The 19,019-nt window shown below is 39.8% G+C and overlaps 2 long non-coding RNA genes across 7 annotated transcripts in view; one reads left to right on the top strand and one right to left on the bottom strand.

The window, feature by feature from the left end:
* The window catches only part of LOC106041232 (uncharacterized), a 238,313-nt gene that overhangs the window by 202,685 nt on the left and 16,609 nt on the right, over positions 1-19,019 (top strand). For 3 of the 5 annotated variants that reach the window (XR_010825063.1, XR_010825068.1, XR_010825067.1), the window contains exon 6: positions 547-1,740. This is a non-coding gene — a long non-coding RNA (uncharacterized lncRNA). Of the gene's footprint in view, positions 1-546; positions 1,741-3,135; positions 3,170-15,429; positions 18,915-19,019 lie in introns of those variants that run through there. The other 2 variants (XR_010825064.1, XR_010825065.1) reach the window with 2 other exon arrangements.
* Positions 4,769-14,379, bottom strand: LOC125182781 (uncharacterized). Of its 2 annotated transcripts, none has more exons than XR_007163341.2 (6): positions 13,284-14,379; positions 11,842-11,913; positions 11,391-11,544; positions 9,568-9,836; positions 8,702-8,901; positions 4,769-7,433 (listed from the first exon to the last, which is right to left on the bottom strand). It is a non-coding gene; the product is annotated as an uncharacterized lncRNA (long non-coding RNA). The 2 variants fall into 2 exon arrangements; XR_007163342.2 differs by having other exon boundaries at positions 4,769-7,436.

The raw sequence follows: 19,019 nt of genomic DNA on the forward strand, positions 1-19,019 counted from the left end.
AAAAAAAAAAATAATCTTTCTTCAGAAAATAAGAATAAAAAAAGAACACCTGAGTATTAAGTCAAGGCTACCAAATATACTCATCTTTGACTTTACAGGGTTTCATCTAGTTTATGGGGAAATGTCTGTTAGGGGTCTGTTATATTTAATTAGAAAGACAAGCCCCTTCTGAAGGTGCTTCCAGAAAATTCGGACTCTCCTCGGTGACCCTCAAAGAAGCCTATGGAGACTAATTTTTTAACCCAGCCAACTAAAGCACGCCAACTGAAGTTGGGCCACATGAATACCACCAGTGTGTATTGGTGGAAATTCACTGTGGAAATTCGCTGGCAGACATACTTCAGGATGCCCAAGTCTTTCAGGCAGCTGCAGCTGAGTTTCCTTTTGCTCATGACTTGCCCAGTGGAAGATCTCCAGTACCGCCACAACCAACTTCTGACGTTCTGTCCACCTTTATTGAAACCTTCTTAGTCAGGCATAAAAACTAATGTGCTGGCTTTTCACTTGAGGTTTCAGCTTTTACTTTCTTTTTTTCTTTTCTGTCAGCATGCCCTAAAGTTTGGGAGACGATGACCACAAAATACCCAGCACTTGCCTCTACGGAGTAGAGACAATCTGTCCTTGCATGGCCACTGGTAATTAAATGTAAGTATGAATTAGCATCAGCTGCTTTGTAGGGAATTTTGAGGGAAAAGGTGAGGGGAGGATTCAGAGAAGAGGCTCTGTCATTACGGTTTGGGCTGAGGCCATACAGACGTAAGTCATGTGAGCCACAGAATAGAGCTTATCATTTGTCAAATAAACTATTCTGATGAGTAATAATAGTACAAGAAATAAAACCATCACAGCTGTATTTGTGGTGGAAGCGTATGCTTTTTTGTTACCTAATGCCCATAAAAAAATTCATAAACCTGAAGATAGAAGAAGAAAAGTTTGATTTTGGTAGCATAGAAATCATATGTCAGGCATAGGTCCAAAAAAGGGATAAATAAGAGGAACAGACTGATCTGCCTGTACAAGCTGATTTTGGTTTTGCAGGATGAAATCAAATAAACACATCTGGTTGTTATCACATGGTACTTGAAACACTAGCGAATGAGTGGCCCTAGAACTCCTTTAATGCCACCCACCATGAAGAAACATCTCTACCATGTCTCTAGCTCAGGTATTTTCAGATATTTTAGCATGCATTGAGATGTGATTCTTGCTTTATTTGAAATACTGGTATATTCAGCTATCATTCTTACAGCAATTTAGCAAATAAAGAGTGCTAAACAGGAAAGAAATAGAACTGAAGATCAATTTCTGCTTAAAATTGCCTTTTGTCTGGAGCTCAGGTCAGCAGAACACACACAGGTGTAGTGTGTAAGGGTCATGCTACCCCCTCCATCCCAGAAAAGCAATGCCTGCTAATGCTGACCAATTTGGGCAGTGACTCTGTTATAAATTATAGCAGAATTTAGCTCTGGATAGACTCTACAAAGCAACTTTATGCAAACCATTTCATATTGAAAAGCCTGATTACCATTTACGATATGATGCCTTTCCATCACTTTAGCAGTATCAAAAGACTTTATTGTAAATGAGATCAAAAAAAAAAAAAGCAAAAACATGAAAAAGAGCACAGTCATATCCTGACGGATAGCACGTTCCTACAGACTGTTACCACCAGTTGAGAGTATGTGCCAATATTTTTATGAACTATCATTACAAAACATAACTTAAGCAGGCTGGAAGAAAACAGCAACCTAGAAGTGGTGTTTAAGAAAGCCGTGGGAAAGGAAAAGAACAGAAAGGAGAGCTGCTGAGCTGAATCAGCATGTGGGCTGTAGCTGGAACAAAAGGATTCTTCAGTTCATGCCAAAAATACTCATCAGTGCTGCTGCTTTTTTAAGCTTAACATTCATAGGTGACTTTTCTTGTCTCTGAACTATCTTGTGGGAATCCACATGGGTTCAGATATGGGTGGCTATCAGCCTGGGAGAGGGGTTTGTTCCTCAGTGAGCAGGGCAAGTTGGTGCTCTTTGAGGCTCTGTCCTGCCCCAGGACTACCCTGGAGCTCTTCACAAAGGGCCTCTGCAATTTAACATGTATGGGTCAACCCTTTTTTTTTTTTTTTTCCTTTCTCCTGTCCCTTCTCAGTCAGAATGTCCAGGCATGCCTCAAAGACAGCTTGGCAAGCTAGGCACCTACTGAAGATCTCAGCTGTAGAGGTAGCTTGTACCCAGATGGGCTATGACCACAGCCTTGCTGTGTTTTAGATGACTTACCAAACAATATCAAATATCATTAAAATGTCTGGGAAAAAAATCACAGCTGAACAGAGGAATGTTTTTCTTGTAATGTAATTAGGTTGTAGGACTCATCACAGGAAGCCACTGAGTCCAGAAATTTAACAGGCTTCAGAAAGATTCAGGTTCTAGAGGGGGAAAAAAATGTCTCTAGAAAGGGGGAAAAAAATTAAGTTATCACATTGAAGAAATGCAAAGAGTCTTTTTTTGTTTCAATGTTAAAGGAATATTTAAGAATTAGAGCTTAGAAAGAAATTTGTTATGGAGGCAAACATGAAACCTACCAACCCCAGTAACCTCAGAAAGATCAAACAGAGCTGAAGAAACGTGGCTCTTATTCAATCCATGCTATTCCCTGTGCAAACTTTATGGTTCATCCACGTCCTGGTATCAGGAAGGCAAATATGGACAAAATGCAGGAATTCTACATACAAGTCTAATTATTCTTATGGTATAGCTAGGAAAATGGGCAAGTCTAAGTTCTGACAGCGTGGGATTATGCCCATACTCCCTATGGCTTTGGCTAGTCCTTTAACAGAAGCAGCAGCATCTGGTAGTCCTTTTCTCTTACTGCGTTATGGTAATGACCTGGGCAATACTTTTGTGGTTGTCAATGTAATGCACAAACAAATCCCTTTGTGCTTTCCATCAAGTCATCAAGTCATTTCCATCAAGTCATTGGTGTAAATCAAATTCCCGTGCAGAACTAACTGCTGCCCATCGATACTGCTCACTGATTGTAGACCATGGTAGGTTTCCTGAAGAAACTCACTCTGTAGAAATGATCATGCTCTTAGATAATGTATAGGTGACTCCATGACAAATTTGTTTGTGTTTTTCTTAGCAGAGATAAGGAGACCTTATTTATAAAACTTAAGGTAAGTTCACTTTTATCAGCACTTCAAAGATCACCAATAATAATATTTTAGAACCTGAATGAATGTTTGATATTTTGCTAATCCTAAAGCAAATAGATCTAAAGAACCAACAAGCTTAACCATGGAAAAAATACAGTATATACACTTGCAAAAATCAGGGTGACCTTTTATTCTTCATCTAGAAAACTTTTTTTGCATCTGAGGAAATTAATAGTAATAACTCAACATTTTTGGCCTCAAAATCTATTCACTTAAAAAAGGAAACCAGATTTTTAGTTAAGTAGCACTATTCTCTGGGAACAGAAGCAGTCTTTGTTATTAAAAAGGCATTTACATAAAAACGTTCCACATTTAGGGACACTTAACTAACTCAGGAGTAGAAAAACATAAAAAATAATATATGCCATACAGAAAAGATGGTAGAAAATGTGTGTATTACTCCATGGCTTGGCTGATTATTGGCTGTCAGCAAATTGGATTAGAATTAGAACAGTTCAGTTGGAAGGGACCTACAAAGATCATCAAGTCCAACTGCCTGACCTCTTCAGGACTAACCAAAATTTAAAGCATGATATTGAAGGCATTATCCAAATGCCTGGCCCGGTGTCTGATCACCTTCCAGGGAAAGAAATATTTCCCAGTGCCCAGTCTGACCCTCCTCAGGCGTAGCTCTGAGCCGTGCCCTGCGTTCCATCTGTGCTTCTCCGCCTAAGGGAGCTGTGAGCCATGAGGCTGCCTCTCAGCCTGATCTCCTCCTGACTATAAAAAACAAATGATGGGCTTTAATTCTACCCCAATGTGAAATGGATTCAATCAGTTGCTTCAGGAGATACTATTAATGCAATCACAGTTTAAGAAACCGGCCTTAAAGGGAGATGCCAAAATGAATTCTTCATGTAGTAATAAAGGAAGCCAGAAGACTCCTTCACAATGAGTCAAGTCTGCAATAAAGACAAGCCTGACATTTCATAAGCTTCTAAATAAGTATGCCATAAATATTAGTTTCTGTTTGTATTTCTAACACTTGTAAAGGCTCCAAAGCCAGTCAGAGCATCACTAAAGTATTAAATTTGATATGACACAAAGTTGCAAGTATAAGCTAGGAAACCATCAACCTGCAAATTATTTCATAATCCATCCACTGCTCAGGCAGTTATGTGTTTTTCCATCTTAATTAATTTGCAACAAATTGTGAAAGGCTTAAAGGAAATATTTACTTTTTCTTAATCAAAGAATAAAATTAATCCATGGGACACATTACTGCATAGTAAACTAGTAGTCTTTTCAGAAGAAAACACTGAAAGAGTTTGAAAAACATCAGTTTAGGTTTTCTATCCCTTCCTCTCCCAATTTTTTTTTTTTTAAACTCAGTCCCACTTCTGAAGTCACAAGAAAGTAGCATGTCCCCTGGCAATAACAGCCTTCAGATTTGTACAAATGCTGCCAGACACTCCCTTTTTTCACTGCAGCACTTTCCAAACCTTATCAATTCACAAAGGCTGTAATGAAGTGATTACAGAAACAATAGACAATGGTGGAAAAAAGGCCTATGAGGGTTACAGAGAACAACTCTTCATCCTCCACACCACAGGAAAGCCTAGACTCTGTTTGGCCTGGGCACCCTGGGGTTCAGGAACCCATCTGCAAAATGATGGGGACAGGTGCTTACATTAGTCTGTGTATATCATATTTTATCAGGTTTTGAAACTGCAACATCATGATTTATAGACAAGGTGGTTTAGGTCATCACAGAGATTTTTAAAGTGTATGTGTAGTCATTTATTTTCCTGATGCTCTTTTCTGTTGGGCTGGACTCAAAGCATTGATAGTGCATTATTTTTATCATCAAATGATAGGAAAAATCATATCAACAGAATTGTCTGTTCCTCATTTGTTCCTTAAAAATATGAGGAATAATGCATTATTGTGTAATAATAAAGCAATAATGACTGTGATGGTGTCTAAACATTTTCCAGGCATTCATTTGGGCTGCCTGGCAGAGATTGGCAGCAGCTACCTGGTATTGCCTTATTCCATGATCTCAGCAGTTGAAGAGTTTGGGGCCACCCACTCTGAGTAGGCATTTCAGAACAAATAAGGTCTTTGATGATTATCGTTGTTTTCATCATTAAATTGTACATGACTATATTACAAAAATAATTAATTGGTTGTAAACCTCATCATGGATCCTTTGAAATCAATGATAAGGCTTCTGCTGACTTTAACTGAAAAAAACCTCCAGGTTCTGACACACCTTTGTGTGATCTGCATAGCACAGGCTAAAAATATATGTGAAAGGATTACAAAGCATTTGTGCCTGGTTTTAAAACGGATGGAAATTCACCTTAATGCAAAGAGTCATCAAAATCTATATGTACCATTTAACTCTTCAGAAATCAAGGTTAACTTGCATTTAGGAGATTTGTATAAGCTAAGACTCCATGCAGACATGAATTTCCCCACTGTGCAAAGATTGTGTCTTTGATGGTTCCTTTTCTTGATTATTTAGGATTTGAAGCAGATATCCGAGAGCTTTTTTTTTTTTTTTAATTCCTGAACAAGTCTTATATATACACAATATACAAATACGTGGCTTTTTTCTATTATTATTATTTTTTAGTTACATTGTTAGCTATATTTAACAAACACAAGCTGATCCACATGTTCTGAATAGAATTTAACCTGTTGTCTCTGGAAGACATGGGAAGCTTTCCCCTTGGCTTCAGTCAATTCTGAACACTATCATTTTGTGTTCAGTCGTAATTCTACAGTGATAGGGTAGGTCCCCACTGTGAGAAGTTAAATATGATATATATTTGTTAAGTACTTCTTTGAAATAAAATGTTATTTCTTTTCCCTCTTAATTTATAAAAATTTAAAATGGATGAGCTCCTAACTTGCTCTGCCTGCTGAACCGTTGAAAGAGATTAGAATATAAATATATATGACATCCACATTATTACCAAATACATTCATTAGCAGCAATGCTATCACAGTGAATATGAAATGGAATTAACAGTGACAGGGCAAAATTAAAGTGTTTATACATTTCTTTCTCACAGCTTACAAACTCAGGATTTATTCCTGACCTTTGGTGTAAAACTTGATGATTGCTGGTAAATCAAACATACTGCTGTTAGTATTCAGTGCCACAACTCAGACCTTTTCACCCTGGAGATGTAACAGATATTTTTCTAAGAATTTCTTTGTAGATTAACATTAATTATCATGCATACTTCATGTACTAATGTCAGTACAAAATAAGCTTATCGCCATTCACAACACTTCCCAGTTTATTCTTGCCATATTGGCATTATGTGTTTACATAATACAGCATCACAGCGTGGCTGAGGCCAGGGCCCCCCCGGGCCGTCTGCTCCCCCCTGCCCCAGCAGGGCCACCCCGAGCAGGGGGCCCAGGCCCGTGTCCAGGCGGCATTGGGAGATCTCCAAGGAGGAGACTCCACAGCCTCTGTGGGCAACCTGGGCCAGGGCTCCGGCACCTGCACAGCACAGAAGTGCCTCCTGGTGCTCAGAGGGAGCCTCCTGTGCTCTGGTTTGTGCCCACTGCCTCTGGGCCTGGTCCTGGGCACCACTGAGCAGAGCCTGGCTCCATTCTCCGTGCACCCTGCCTTCAGGGGTTTGTAGGCATTGGTGAGATTCCCCTGAGCCTCCTCTTCTCCAGGCAGAGCAGACCCAGCTTGCTCAGCCTCTCCTCACAGGAGAGATGCTCTGGTCCCTCCATCATCATTGTGGCCTTACATTGGACTCTGTCCAGGTCTCTCTCATACTGGGGCGCCCAGGACACAGGAAGGCAGGTCCGGCCTCACCAATGCTGAGCAGAGAGGAAGGATCACCTCCCTTCACCTGCGGGCAACACTTTGCCTAATGCAGCCCAGATTACCATTAGCCTTCTTTGCAGCAACTCAGTGTCCACCAAAATATGTCCCCAGGTACTTTCCTGCCAAGCTGTTTTCCGTCTGGGTGGCTCCCAGCTGGTGCCTGGGGCCGTTCATTCCCCAGTGCAGGACTTCACTCTTGTCCTTGTTGTACTTCCTGAGGTTCCTGCTGGCCCATTTCTCTAGCCTGTTTATATCTCTCTGGATAGCAGCACAACCCTTGGGTGTATCAGACACTCCTCCTGGCTTTGTGTCACCTCATATAAGCCATCTGTTCAGAAACTCACCACTTTCTCCTTTTTCGTGGACAGTTGTAGCAAGGGCCTAGCACCAAACATCTTAGGGCTCTGGGTCCACAGGTGGGCTCTGCTATGTTGAAAACACCAGGAGAAGGGATTTAGAGGTTAGGTAGAGAGCAGTTTCCAGCCTTTACACATTTTGTGCACTTTATGTGGTAGAGGTAAAGAAATTGTGCATACCAGTCAGGTGCAGGCTTGGTCCTTTTCATTTTGTTAGCTGAACTTACTGTCTCACTCTGGGTCAGTAAGGAATTATTTTTCTAAAAGGCAGCAGTTCTCAGCCTTTTTCTGACAGAAAATCCTGAAGTGGAGGTGTTAACCCCTATTTAACAGTTTTGATACTCTGAAAATAGGCTTGCTTCACTTCATTAGCTGTCACATACCTTAAAAGAAGTCCATATAGACCCTCTGGGTAAAAAGCAGAGCTTGGGCAGGTTTCCAGTTTTTGGACACAAAAAAAACAAATGTTGGCTAATGATAACCATGAGATCATCAGTGAAATATGTAGATGTGGGAGTCATTTCAGGTCAGATGTACGCTAATGAGAAGGGAGAGTTTGATCCATTTTTTGCCATGTGTGGCCATTTTAACAGATCCATAACAAAACCAAGGATGCAAAACCATAATAATGCAGTGGCATTTAGTCCTGTATAAGAATCTGAACTGTCTGCAGAATAATATCCAGCTGCCTAACTAGGAATAAAATACTGACCCTGAATTACATTCACATGCCTTGCACTCTTGCATATAAACCTACCACTGCAACCATCAAAGTGCAAAGTACTGCACATAAAAGCATCCACAACACCTTCAGCAGCAACAGCAGCTGTAGTCTGCTTGTACGCAGATACACTATGGGAGAGTGAGGATCCAGCTCTCCCATCTCAGTCATAAAGCAGATAGGTCTCTGGTAAAGGGTCTGTTTAGGGACTTTTTTTCCCCCCACATTCTTGTCTTTGAGCTTATAATCAGACTAATCATAAATCCTTCTCTTTGATTCCAAATAGCCTGCAAAAACTCCAGCTTCTGTCCAACCTGGTCATGGAAGGAAAAAGCTCATGGTGGTCAGGGATGTGTGAGCTTTATTCTTTTACCTTATATATGTATTCTAGCATTATTAAAGAGTCACGCCTCAAGTGAGGTATTTCCAGGAAGGGGGACACAGGTGGTGGGAGGGAGAGGGAAAGGAAATGCTCAGCAAAACTCAGGAGCTTAAACATAACACACTGCAGAGGTGAGCTCTTCTTGGCAAGTGATGAGCCCAGTGATGGGGGCTTCCAGTGTTGCCCTTGAGGCTCAAGCTGAGCAGCAAAACAAGGTCACCCCAAAGCTCACCTCATGCACAGAGCTCTGCTTCAAGCAGCAGCAGGCAGAGGGCCAGGGATGTGGGGCTGCAGGAGACATTTTTCTTCCTCTTTCTTCTTGCATGGTTTTGTTCTTGCGCTTTCCCACAATGCTGAATGGAAATCAGAACTCAACCATGTCCAGGTAACTCATTCAAGCAGTAAAATCCCAGCAGCAGTGTGTTTTGCATTCTGGTGACAAAAGGGAATATGCTATGCAGTCATCAGCCATGTATAAAAAAGGGGAAAGCAGGCAGAGCCATTCACTACTCTGATTTTAAATACCTGACCAGGTTGCAAGTACTACTGGCTACTGAGGATTATTTCCATTCAGAATATCACTTCCACCTATTCTTTGACTCTTCATTACATTTTCTGGGGGGATGACAGGACATTTGAAGTGAGGACCCCTCGGAAGAGAGGTTTTTTCAAGCTCTAAAGGATCACACTGGGTTCAGTACAAGTTTTAAGTATTGTTTTCATCCAGGTTTTGCTTTTTTCCTAGCTAGCTGGCTTAGCTCTAGGAATACAATATATGTTCAGTGATCCTGATCATCCAACCAGTATTTTAATTCCTGCTTTATCAGGACTGTAGATATTGCTGGAAGGTGATCTGCAGAAGTCTCCTGGAAATATTTAAAAATATTTGCCAGGGCCATCCCAAACTCCTAAGGTGGTTTTGCTCTAACGCTTTTCTTTCTCTCTCTTGGCTTCAGATGAAGTGTCAGCTCATGAACTATAATAATAGCCTTTCCCTTCAGATTTTTTTTTTCCTTCCAGTTTTGATCTAAACCAATTCTAGTACTCAATAAGAAATTTCTCACAGGAAAACTTTCTTTGAGAGCTACAAATACTTACAATGTCTCTCCGGCACAATGCCTGTAGCAGGGAACTGCTGCAGTCTTTCAGCAGAATTTCCAGGGCTCGTAGAGCAGCTGCAATGGTCTCTCTTGTCTTTTGCATTGCTGAATTGAGCCTGATGATGGCAGAGTCGCTTAGCTCCAGGCTGGCTTACTGTAAGGCATCACTTCAGGAACTGGTTACAGATGAATTGATAACATTGATGCCATTTGAGCCCCCTCTCCTTTATATCAGAGGCTCTCTAATCCACATCGGTATTAAACAGGCTGAAAAAGGGAGGAAAAAAAGAAAGAAAAAAAAAAAAAGGAAAGAAAATTAAAAAGTCCTTCACTTCAATGTCATTTCAGTCAACCAAGGTCATGGCAGGACCAGATGCTGGTTACAGCTCAGCTCAAGGGAGCAAAGGTCTCTGAAGGGCTGATTGCGAACAGTTCAGGCTGCTCTAATCTCCCTGGGCTACTAATAAAAAGCAAAACCACTTCTGGGGGCACCTCCAGCACTGGGGTGGTCAAACTCTGTTTCTTCCTCTATAGCCTTTACATTCTCAGCATGGGGAGATTGCTCCTGCACTGGGTCTCTCCCAGGGTGAAGGTTTTTATTTATTTATTTATTTTTTTATTAATGAAAGGATTGAAATAACATAAAATCTAACTAGTAAACAGAAATGTGTATAGAAAAAGATGCCGTATTTTTAAAAGGGATATGAAAGTAAGGAACAGCTGGGGATCTTCCTGCTGATTGTATGGGCCTTGAGAGCTGGGTTTTAAAGCAGGGACATAATGAGCACCAGTCATTTATGGACATCCCTCTCACCAGTACTATATATTTCTCTTGCTAGGACTCACTGCAATTTTGCCATTTTCTCCAATGGCTGATTTTTTTTTTTGCATTGTTTTCAGTTTCATTTAATTTCCCTGTTCAATGACAGTCTTCTGTAGAGTCTAGATGAAGAGGGAGACAGCATTTCAAGTAATTATTTTACAGATTTGCAATCACTTGAACAGAAGAGGCAGGTGTAGCCACCGAAATAAATTTCACTGAATTACCATTGCAGTCCTCGGTCTGCACTGGAACCTGTTTAGCACTGTATGGGGAGTTTGTGAAAAGCTGTGTGTGGGAATCTCTCAGGTGTTTTTTTTTACAGCTAACAGTGTTGCTTGGTGCTACAGAGAAAGCATGAGATTTATCGCTAACAGTTTTTCCTTACCATGTCCATTTTCAAAATACAAGTAAATTACTTGGCAGAAAAAATCCTGTAATAATAGGTGATAACCAGAAATCATACAAGGATAAGGAAGGTGTCACAGAGCTCCTGCTACAAATGCAGACACAAACTGTGATACACAGTTCAGGGAAATATAAAAATGAGGAGAAGGAGGAAAAGAAAGTTATACATGAAAAGAAAGTTATACATGAAAAGAGAACTGAATTAAATATACACTAGCCACAATGCATGACCACTGAGGGATCCAAGTTTCACAAACCTTTTCTCCTGACCCCCGGGGGAGCTGATACATTGGTGGTTATGTCACTGTGTCAGTGAGAAAGCTTCTGCACGTTTTTAGGGTCTCCCCTCTCCAAAGGGGGGAAAGGGGCTGTAAGACAAGGTAGAAATACCCTTGCAAGTGTCTGGTTCTGCTGTGAAAGACTTGCAGAAGCCAGTGTTGGTTGGTTTCAGATGCCTCCAGGCTTTGTCCTGATGTGTAAAAAGAATGAGGAAAGCAGAACGACACAACTCTAAGACCGATGCTTGAGCTGCAGCGTGATGCCTTTGCTGGCCAAGGAGCTCACTGCTTGCCAAGGTCCGTGGTATCACTTACCTGTGTGTGTGCAACACCTTGCAGTTTGTTCCCTCCCAAGAGATAAGCTAACGTGTCTTGGGCCAGAGGCATCTTCTGCAGCATTTCAGTGGTCTTGATCAGGAGCTCAATGCCAAAAGCCAGAATTGGCTAGAGAAAACCATGGTTTCTTTGGCTAGAATTAGATAGGATTTGAGCCAGTTAGCATTTCTGGGTTTGGTTAAGCATCACTGGATCTCTCTCCAGTGAAAATAAAATAGAGAGATCTGTGATCCCAGCATCACTTCTGAGAGAAGCTACTACCATAGCAATACATTGCCGGCTTGGATGCAGCTGAACCTGCACCCATGCTCCCTTTGCTAGGTCATGTACTGGGCTTTCCAGCCTTCACGGATGCTGAAGAGAGTAAATGGGCAGATTTTAAATCCCCCTCTAAACTGAATCCCCCCACACTTGACTTCAGATTGTGCACCTGATCACTTATGTTTGGCTTCCAGGTTGGGCACTCTCCAAGTATTCCTGACACTGGGTCACAATGCAAACACTGTAAATAAAATAAAATAAAATAAGTCACTCTTTCCTGTTCTTCCCTGTTTAAAAAGAATTTAATTCAAACAATATACAGTTACAGCCATGAATGACTGGAACTCATTTTAGAGCATATGTTTCCTAGTTAGAAATGAAATTGGCAGTGCAGCTCCCCCCACCCCCCAAAATTACTTGGCTAAGTAGTAGCCAGTTGAGCAAGCAAAAAAGAGCAAGAGGATTAAACCAAAAATGCAGATCAAATAGAAGAGTAGTTGAATCCTCAAGCATTTCGATACACAGCTGATTCAGCAAAACAAGTACACATTCAAATGAAAAATGTCATGAAACAGAAAAACAGGCAGCTTAATCAATAAAGTGTACAGCCTCTCCTGATAAAGTAAAAGCAGCAGCTTAACAAGCAGAACAGAAAAATGAGCTGGAAAGAAAAAGAGTCATGGCACGGAAAAACAATGAAATAAGAATGTGAAATTGAACAGTTTTACTTTGTACCTTAGAAATGCTCAAAAATATGTGCAAAATATTCCCATGTTAATGAAGCCAAAGCAGTTTTTCCTTAGGAAAATCCTCATGGCTTCTGCTGAAAATTTGGAGACCCAGTTGGAGGCCGCTTCAGGCAATGTATGTAACTCAGGGACACAGGCTGCTGTCACATACCTTATTTTGACTAATCCTTGCAGTATGTGAATAAAGGAGCTCAGAAAACAAACGCTTTTTTTTTTTTGATTATTTGTTTTTTACCTAGTCCCATTGTTTATAGAAAGTAGAATACTATTTAATTCAAGATTGCAAGTTGATTATTTTCTCCTAGATCCAGGTTGTTTTATTACAGTACACAGATTTATTATTCTCTGTGAATTCTGCCACTGTGGATTTGATTCACAAAAAGATCCTTACTTTACTGAGTGTTTCAAAAATGTTGAGCAAACACAGAAATTGTTCAAGAGATGCAGATAGATCTTCCACATTCCTCATCTGCAACAAAGCCTTGGCTGTCCCAGTTGCACAGTATTGATCCCTGTGTTAGCCTGGATATTCGAGACTTTGTAAGGAGAGGAGAGCTTGCCTGGGAGGTGCACTGTTTGTGAGTACCCATGTCCTTGAGGTTTAAACACAGACAGAAGCTGCTATCCCATCACCTGCCCGTCAACAGTGAAATCGAAACCTTCTCACAAACAAGCCTCCGTCACAGCAAAGTAAACAAGAAGGTCTGGGAGAACAGCTGATTGAAGGATATGCCAGTGCACATTAAAATATTTGCTAATTGGAAATACATTGTCCCACTGTGCTGCCAGCTCTGGCTCTGACTCATATCAAATGTCAGCTGGTTTCAAACTGAATTTTGCGGTTGATAACCTCATCACTTACCTACCAAAAATGCCCAGAAGATAGGAGACTGCAGTGACACTGAACACTGATTTGTGTTTTCTGGTTCTTATTACTTCCCTTCTCCCCTTCTACTGTATTTTGAGGTAGTTATGACCTGCATAAAGCTGGCTGCAATGCTGAGTTCAACATGAAAACCTGAAGAGTAAATTAATATTTAGATTTCATTGACACAGTTAAGTGAAGAGCCTCACTGAAGCTGATTAGACAAAGATCCCATACAAGTTTTTGCCATTTGCTACAAGTTTTCCAATCAGCACAACATTGCCATGAGTGAAGAGACCAGTCCTCACACAGCAGCTTGGGAGTAATAGGCAGATAAACAGTTCCTAGCAAAGGCAAAGCAAAATTAATAACTTGAATATGTCGGACAGAGAAACAGCTTCCATGAGAAAAACTAACAAACAAACAAAAAACATGGTCACTCACAGGAGTCAAACTTGCAGGACTGGATAAAAATCATGACATGAAAATAAACAGAATAAGCACTACATCCTAATGCCTGATGGGGGTAGCAGTGTTTATAAGGATAAATTTCCACCTGCTGATTGAAACTCTTGCCCTTACTGGTTTTGGATTAGTCCTTGTTCAAGTACTGGAAAGATGTTAAAAGAGAAAAATGTTGGAAGTGAACTGACAAAGAAACGAGGCTGCCTTTCCAATAAAAAGAAACTTGCAGTTGTTCAGGTCAGGATCATATTTGGAACTGTGGTTCTGATTCAATAAAGTGTATAATTCCAGGCACATGAACAATCCCTGTTTTTAAGGAGATTTACATTTTACCTTTGTTTTGATGCTTCGATGGGCTGATTATTGTAACAAGAAAAAGGTGAAACTAAATGACTGCTATCATTTCACTGTATGTATTTATTTGACTTTCAAGTTTATGAGGCTGTGTTTTTCATTGAAATTATCTACGTAATCTCTTATTTTTTCAGTGTTTCTGAATCTAAGGTGGGTGCTTACTTTCAGCAGGACTGGAATGAGGTTTCAAAAGAGCTGAATATTATCAACATTTCACAGTACCACACTGGAAAGCCAGCTAATATGTAATTTATGCAAAAGAACATACCTCCATTCTTTCTGAATATAGGTCTACAAAGCTTCCTCTTTTTTTAATCTTCAAACTGTTGAAACAGTTCATTAAATATATTGTCTGCGTGCTTTTTTTTCCAAGACAGAAGTATTGTCAGTGTGTGTGATTTACGTATAAAATCCACATCAAGATAGATGCATAAAACTGCAGTATAACTAAGTAGACACAAACGTAGAGCAAATTTTGTTTAATTAGTCACTACATCATTTTTTTGCCTTTGTTGACTGACTGATGTTTTTAAAGGGTTACTGACACTTCTTAAAATGTCTGACCTTGCTATTTGTTATTTTAACAAATATTTGGAGCCATAATCCAGTGTTTAAATATCCACTGTTGTAATTCAATGCTAATGGCAACGCTGAGATGACAGAACTAATAAACTGGATACAGAGTTGTCAGATTTTAAGACAGCAAAATACTCACCTGTGACGTGTAGCATATGGCAGAAATCTGAGAAAATCATCAGCAGAGTTAAGAATAAATAGAAGACGTGTTCCCTAAAAAATATAATCTGACATGCAAACATGGATAATCTTGAAATGTGCTTGACGGTCTGTGATTTGAGTCAACAGATTATAAAATCAGAGGCATGCAGTACCACATCATCAAGTAACAAATAAAGCATAGCTCTTAATGCTGAACTGAATAAACAAGCTGTTTTTTTTATATATATTTTGTTAAAATATTACCAGCTAATTAAGCTTCAAATATTTACAGAGTCACTTGTATTTTGATTTTTTTGGTGCTCATCTCATACTTAAACAACTTTAATATGCAGTATAAAAAATGACAGCATTTATTAGACACTTAACGGAAATAGTACAAAAATAGTTGTTTTGCCTCTCCAAGTAAGTCATCAGGAGCTGCAGCATATTTGCCGGCCTATGATGTGTGCATCATAGTTATCTTCTTCAGTGATCCCGTGGGGTTAGGAAGGCTCTATAAGGTGACAGGCAAACAATAATCATCTTAAACGTATCATCAGATTTTCTGTATTACTTAAACCTATTTCATTCCTCATCTTGCATTCAGGTCAGCAATGGGGTCCCAGTATACCACATACAAAAAGTCAGCGTCACTGTCTGTTTGGGAAATGCCATTATTAGCATCTAACCTGGCTGCTCCTCAAGAAGATGATGGGTTATTTTCAGCAGTTCATTCAGTCACTTTTAAGAAGACAGGATTTACAGTTTCATTATCTGACATTTCATTTAACATCAAATTTCAGGACTCATCATAGCAGTACACATTATCCAACAGTTATGTAGTTCTATACACAGAGTCAAAGCAAAGAAGAATTTGGGAGATTTTACAAGAAAGCTGGTTATACAGTTTCTTGCCAAGAAGAATCACAAGAGCAACTTCGGAGCAGATGCTCATTCCAGCTGAGACTTCCAGTGCTCTGGAAAGAGCCTTCTCCCTGCCTCCTCCCTGTTGGCTCTGAGCAGACCCAGACACAGCAAACCCTGCTGGCCAATGGTTGACGAATGTCTTCATCTGCTGAATGGAGCAGACCTGTTTTGGTACCTTGATCCTGTGTTTTAGATTCAGCCTACTCACACAATACTCCTGCCTCGCAGTGACTCCTGCCTGATGGATAGACTCGCACAATGCACCGCTCCCCACTCAAGCAGAAGGAAGATATTTTACTATTGTTTAATTGTTTCAATTGGACCCACTCCAATATTGATTAATCATTTAACTGGAGACTCTCCAGCACACGAAGGAAATGTTCTGCCTCCCATCATATGCTTATTAACAGACAAGCATTAGAAATGTGATCTACCTGAGTAAGACTTCCTGCAGACAACTGTGTATTGGTCTGCTTGTGCAAAACCGAAAACATGGCCAAAATGAATGTCCCTCAAACAGCAATTCCCAAAGGGGCCAGCATCAAGACCATCACCTGAACATGCCAGCAAGAACCTAAATTACCATTGTTTCACCTTGCATTGAGCAGTTCCTGGGCTGCGGATACTGGTGCTCTCTCTAGCACAAAAAGGGAGCACCAGTGTAAGAAGTGATGTGCCCACGGGCAGGGAGGGCAGTTCTGGTGCCAGGACCTGCTGCTGAGCTCTGCTTTCTTTACAGGGTTTTGTGCCTGTTAACAGGGAATTTCATTCACTGACACTAAAGACTTTACCACTGCTCTGGGAGCATAAAAGCATCTTAAAATGAGTGGTTATCACTGTTCCACCAATTTAAAATCACTTTTGACTGTCAGAGTGGTATAAAGGAGTTTTAGTGTAAATTAAAGTGTGGTAGTAATCTGATCTTGTATCCATAGGGAGCCTGATTCTCTTCTCGTTTAGATCAGTTTTATTTTCATGTAACTCCATTAGTTTCAGTATTTATTCTTGCATGAGTGACAGCAGAATTATGCCCAGCATAATCACACATGAAATGTAAAAATCCAACTTGACTAATTTCTAAGTATTAGCCACAAATACTAGAAGCCAAAGCAGAATCTCTATGACAGTAGCCTAACAGTCTGCTCTTTCTCTCTATTTCCTTCTACATCCAAGACAGACATGCCTCCAAGTTACAAAAGGAAGAATGAGTAGGGAGCCCAGGAAAAGTAGTTAAGACAACCTGGCTTCTACTCAAATTTAGGTTTCAAACAAAACTAGACTCAAAGAGACCACTCAGGAAATTGTAGGTTCTCATCATACAATTGATGATGTATGATGCCTTGTTCATAGGGAGAAGGAATAAAGCCAGCACTAAGAACACATTGGTAAGGCAAGGAGTTGGAGACAGTTGTCCAACCTTAGAAATTGTTCAGCATTTCAAGTGATGAAACACTCACAGATAATGTTTTGCCCTTCTCTGTTTACTGTTGGTTGGATTAATTTTTTATAGCTCTGTGCACAGTGAAGAAAGCTCAGGAAAGGACAAAGTTTCTGAGAAGCTCACTCCAAGTTCTGATATCACGCATGATGTCAGATGATGGGGCTTGTGGTTAGGAAGAAGCGAGAAGGTCACAGACACATTTTGCCAACGGGAATATGAGGGGACCGGGAACTGTGATGTATCTCCATAATTAGAACAGGGTTTTGCTCTCTCTTCTCAGACCGCATTTTTGTAAATACCAGTCTCAGTCTAAACTAGCACAAGCAGCAATCTCTTATGAGATATTTACTGACTGTCCCCTTTGCATTAAGTTTTAGGAAGCAAATAAATCTGGAGAAAATTAACCTGTGTCATACAAATAACCTTGTCCTGCTGGCTTGTGTAATGCCATGGCTTGTGTAATGCCACCTGTTTTTCTCTTTTACTTTACTACTACTTTTATTTCTCTTTTACTTCCACCACCATCATATGTCTGAGCTGGGGCATGTCTGAGCCATGCTGTCTGCTGAGGTATCCAGCAGTCTTTATGTTTAACAGCGCTCATTGCTTTCAAAAGCCTGCCCTGCTAAATAATAGATAAAAGAGATGATGCCCAGTCTGGTTTCAGTTTTGAGTACTTGATATGTTGAGCAACAAGTGTTATGTTGCCAAGGGTGTCAAAAAGAAGAGGGAAAACAAGACACGAATGGAGGAAAAAGGCAAGATGACAAAACAAGAAGATGGGAAAGAGCCTGGCCGAGCAGAAAGCAAGGACTGGAAACTTTGGAAAGGATTAAATTGCATTGGTGCATGCTGATGTCCTGCTAAGCAACAAATATTTCTGTGATGATTGCAGAATCCCAATGACTAACCTCATTGGAATGACTGAATCCTTATTCCCTCTGCATATCTCAGCACTTCATTCTGGCTTCCATTTATATTCCTTGTAAGTGCAATCACTGGACTTCCCTGAAGTATTACAAATTACTTGGTGCTTCTTAAATCAATCCATTAGGATATTAGCATTTTCCCTGCCAAGTCAGTAACAAGCACTGCCTAGCCATGTTGGTGAAATTTGCCTTATAACTACCTTGGAGCACTTATTAATACAGCTATTTCACAATTTGTCATCATCTTTTTATAACAAAAAAAAAAACCACACAGCTATTTCTCTAATATCAGGTTTTTAATTAAACGTTAATTTCCTTGATGACTCAGATAGGGGTGTTGAATGCAAAACATTCTCTTCCATTTTTCATCACCTTCATTGTACATTCACTGCTCCTATTTTAATCACAATAATCAGAACCTGGCAGAATTTCTAAAGTCAAATATAATGGAAAAAATATTACTGAAAAACATGTTTGATTACAAACTTGAAAAAAACCTATAGCTTTTTACTGGATTTTTTTAATGATCCAAGGTGAATTTATTTTTTTTAAAGTAATGCAAATTGAAATTTAAATTACCACTTAATTTTTTTAACAATTTTTTTGTTTTCTCTCTTCCTCTCAGACTCTCAATATTTACATATACATATAAATATATACAGAAAGAGATACTTATATATGAAGAGACGCATGTGGTAGTAAATGTGGATCCATTTCAGAAAGATTAGAGAAGCACATCTGTATTTTATGAGTCCTTCAAACATCTTGATATTTCATTATTTGGTTTGCCTCTTCTATCCTGCCAATACCTCATCTTTTGTTTCTGACAGCAGTAATAAGAATAAAATCATTCTTTAAACATATCTAACCATTTTAATGTTATATTAATATTTACCAAAT

The sequence above is a fragment of the Anser cygnoides genome, chromosome 15 (genome assembly GCF_040182565.1).
Source record: "Anser cygnoides isolate HZ-2024a breed goose chromosome 15, Taihu_goose_T2T_genome, whole genome shotgun sequence".
Lineage (NCBI taxonomy): Eukaryota > Metazoa > Chordata > Aves > Anseriformes > Anatidae > Anser > Anser cygnoides.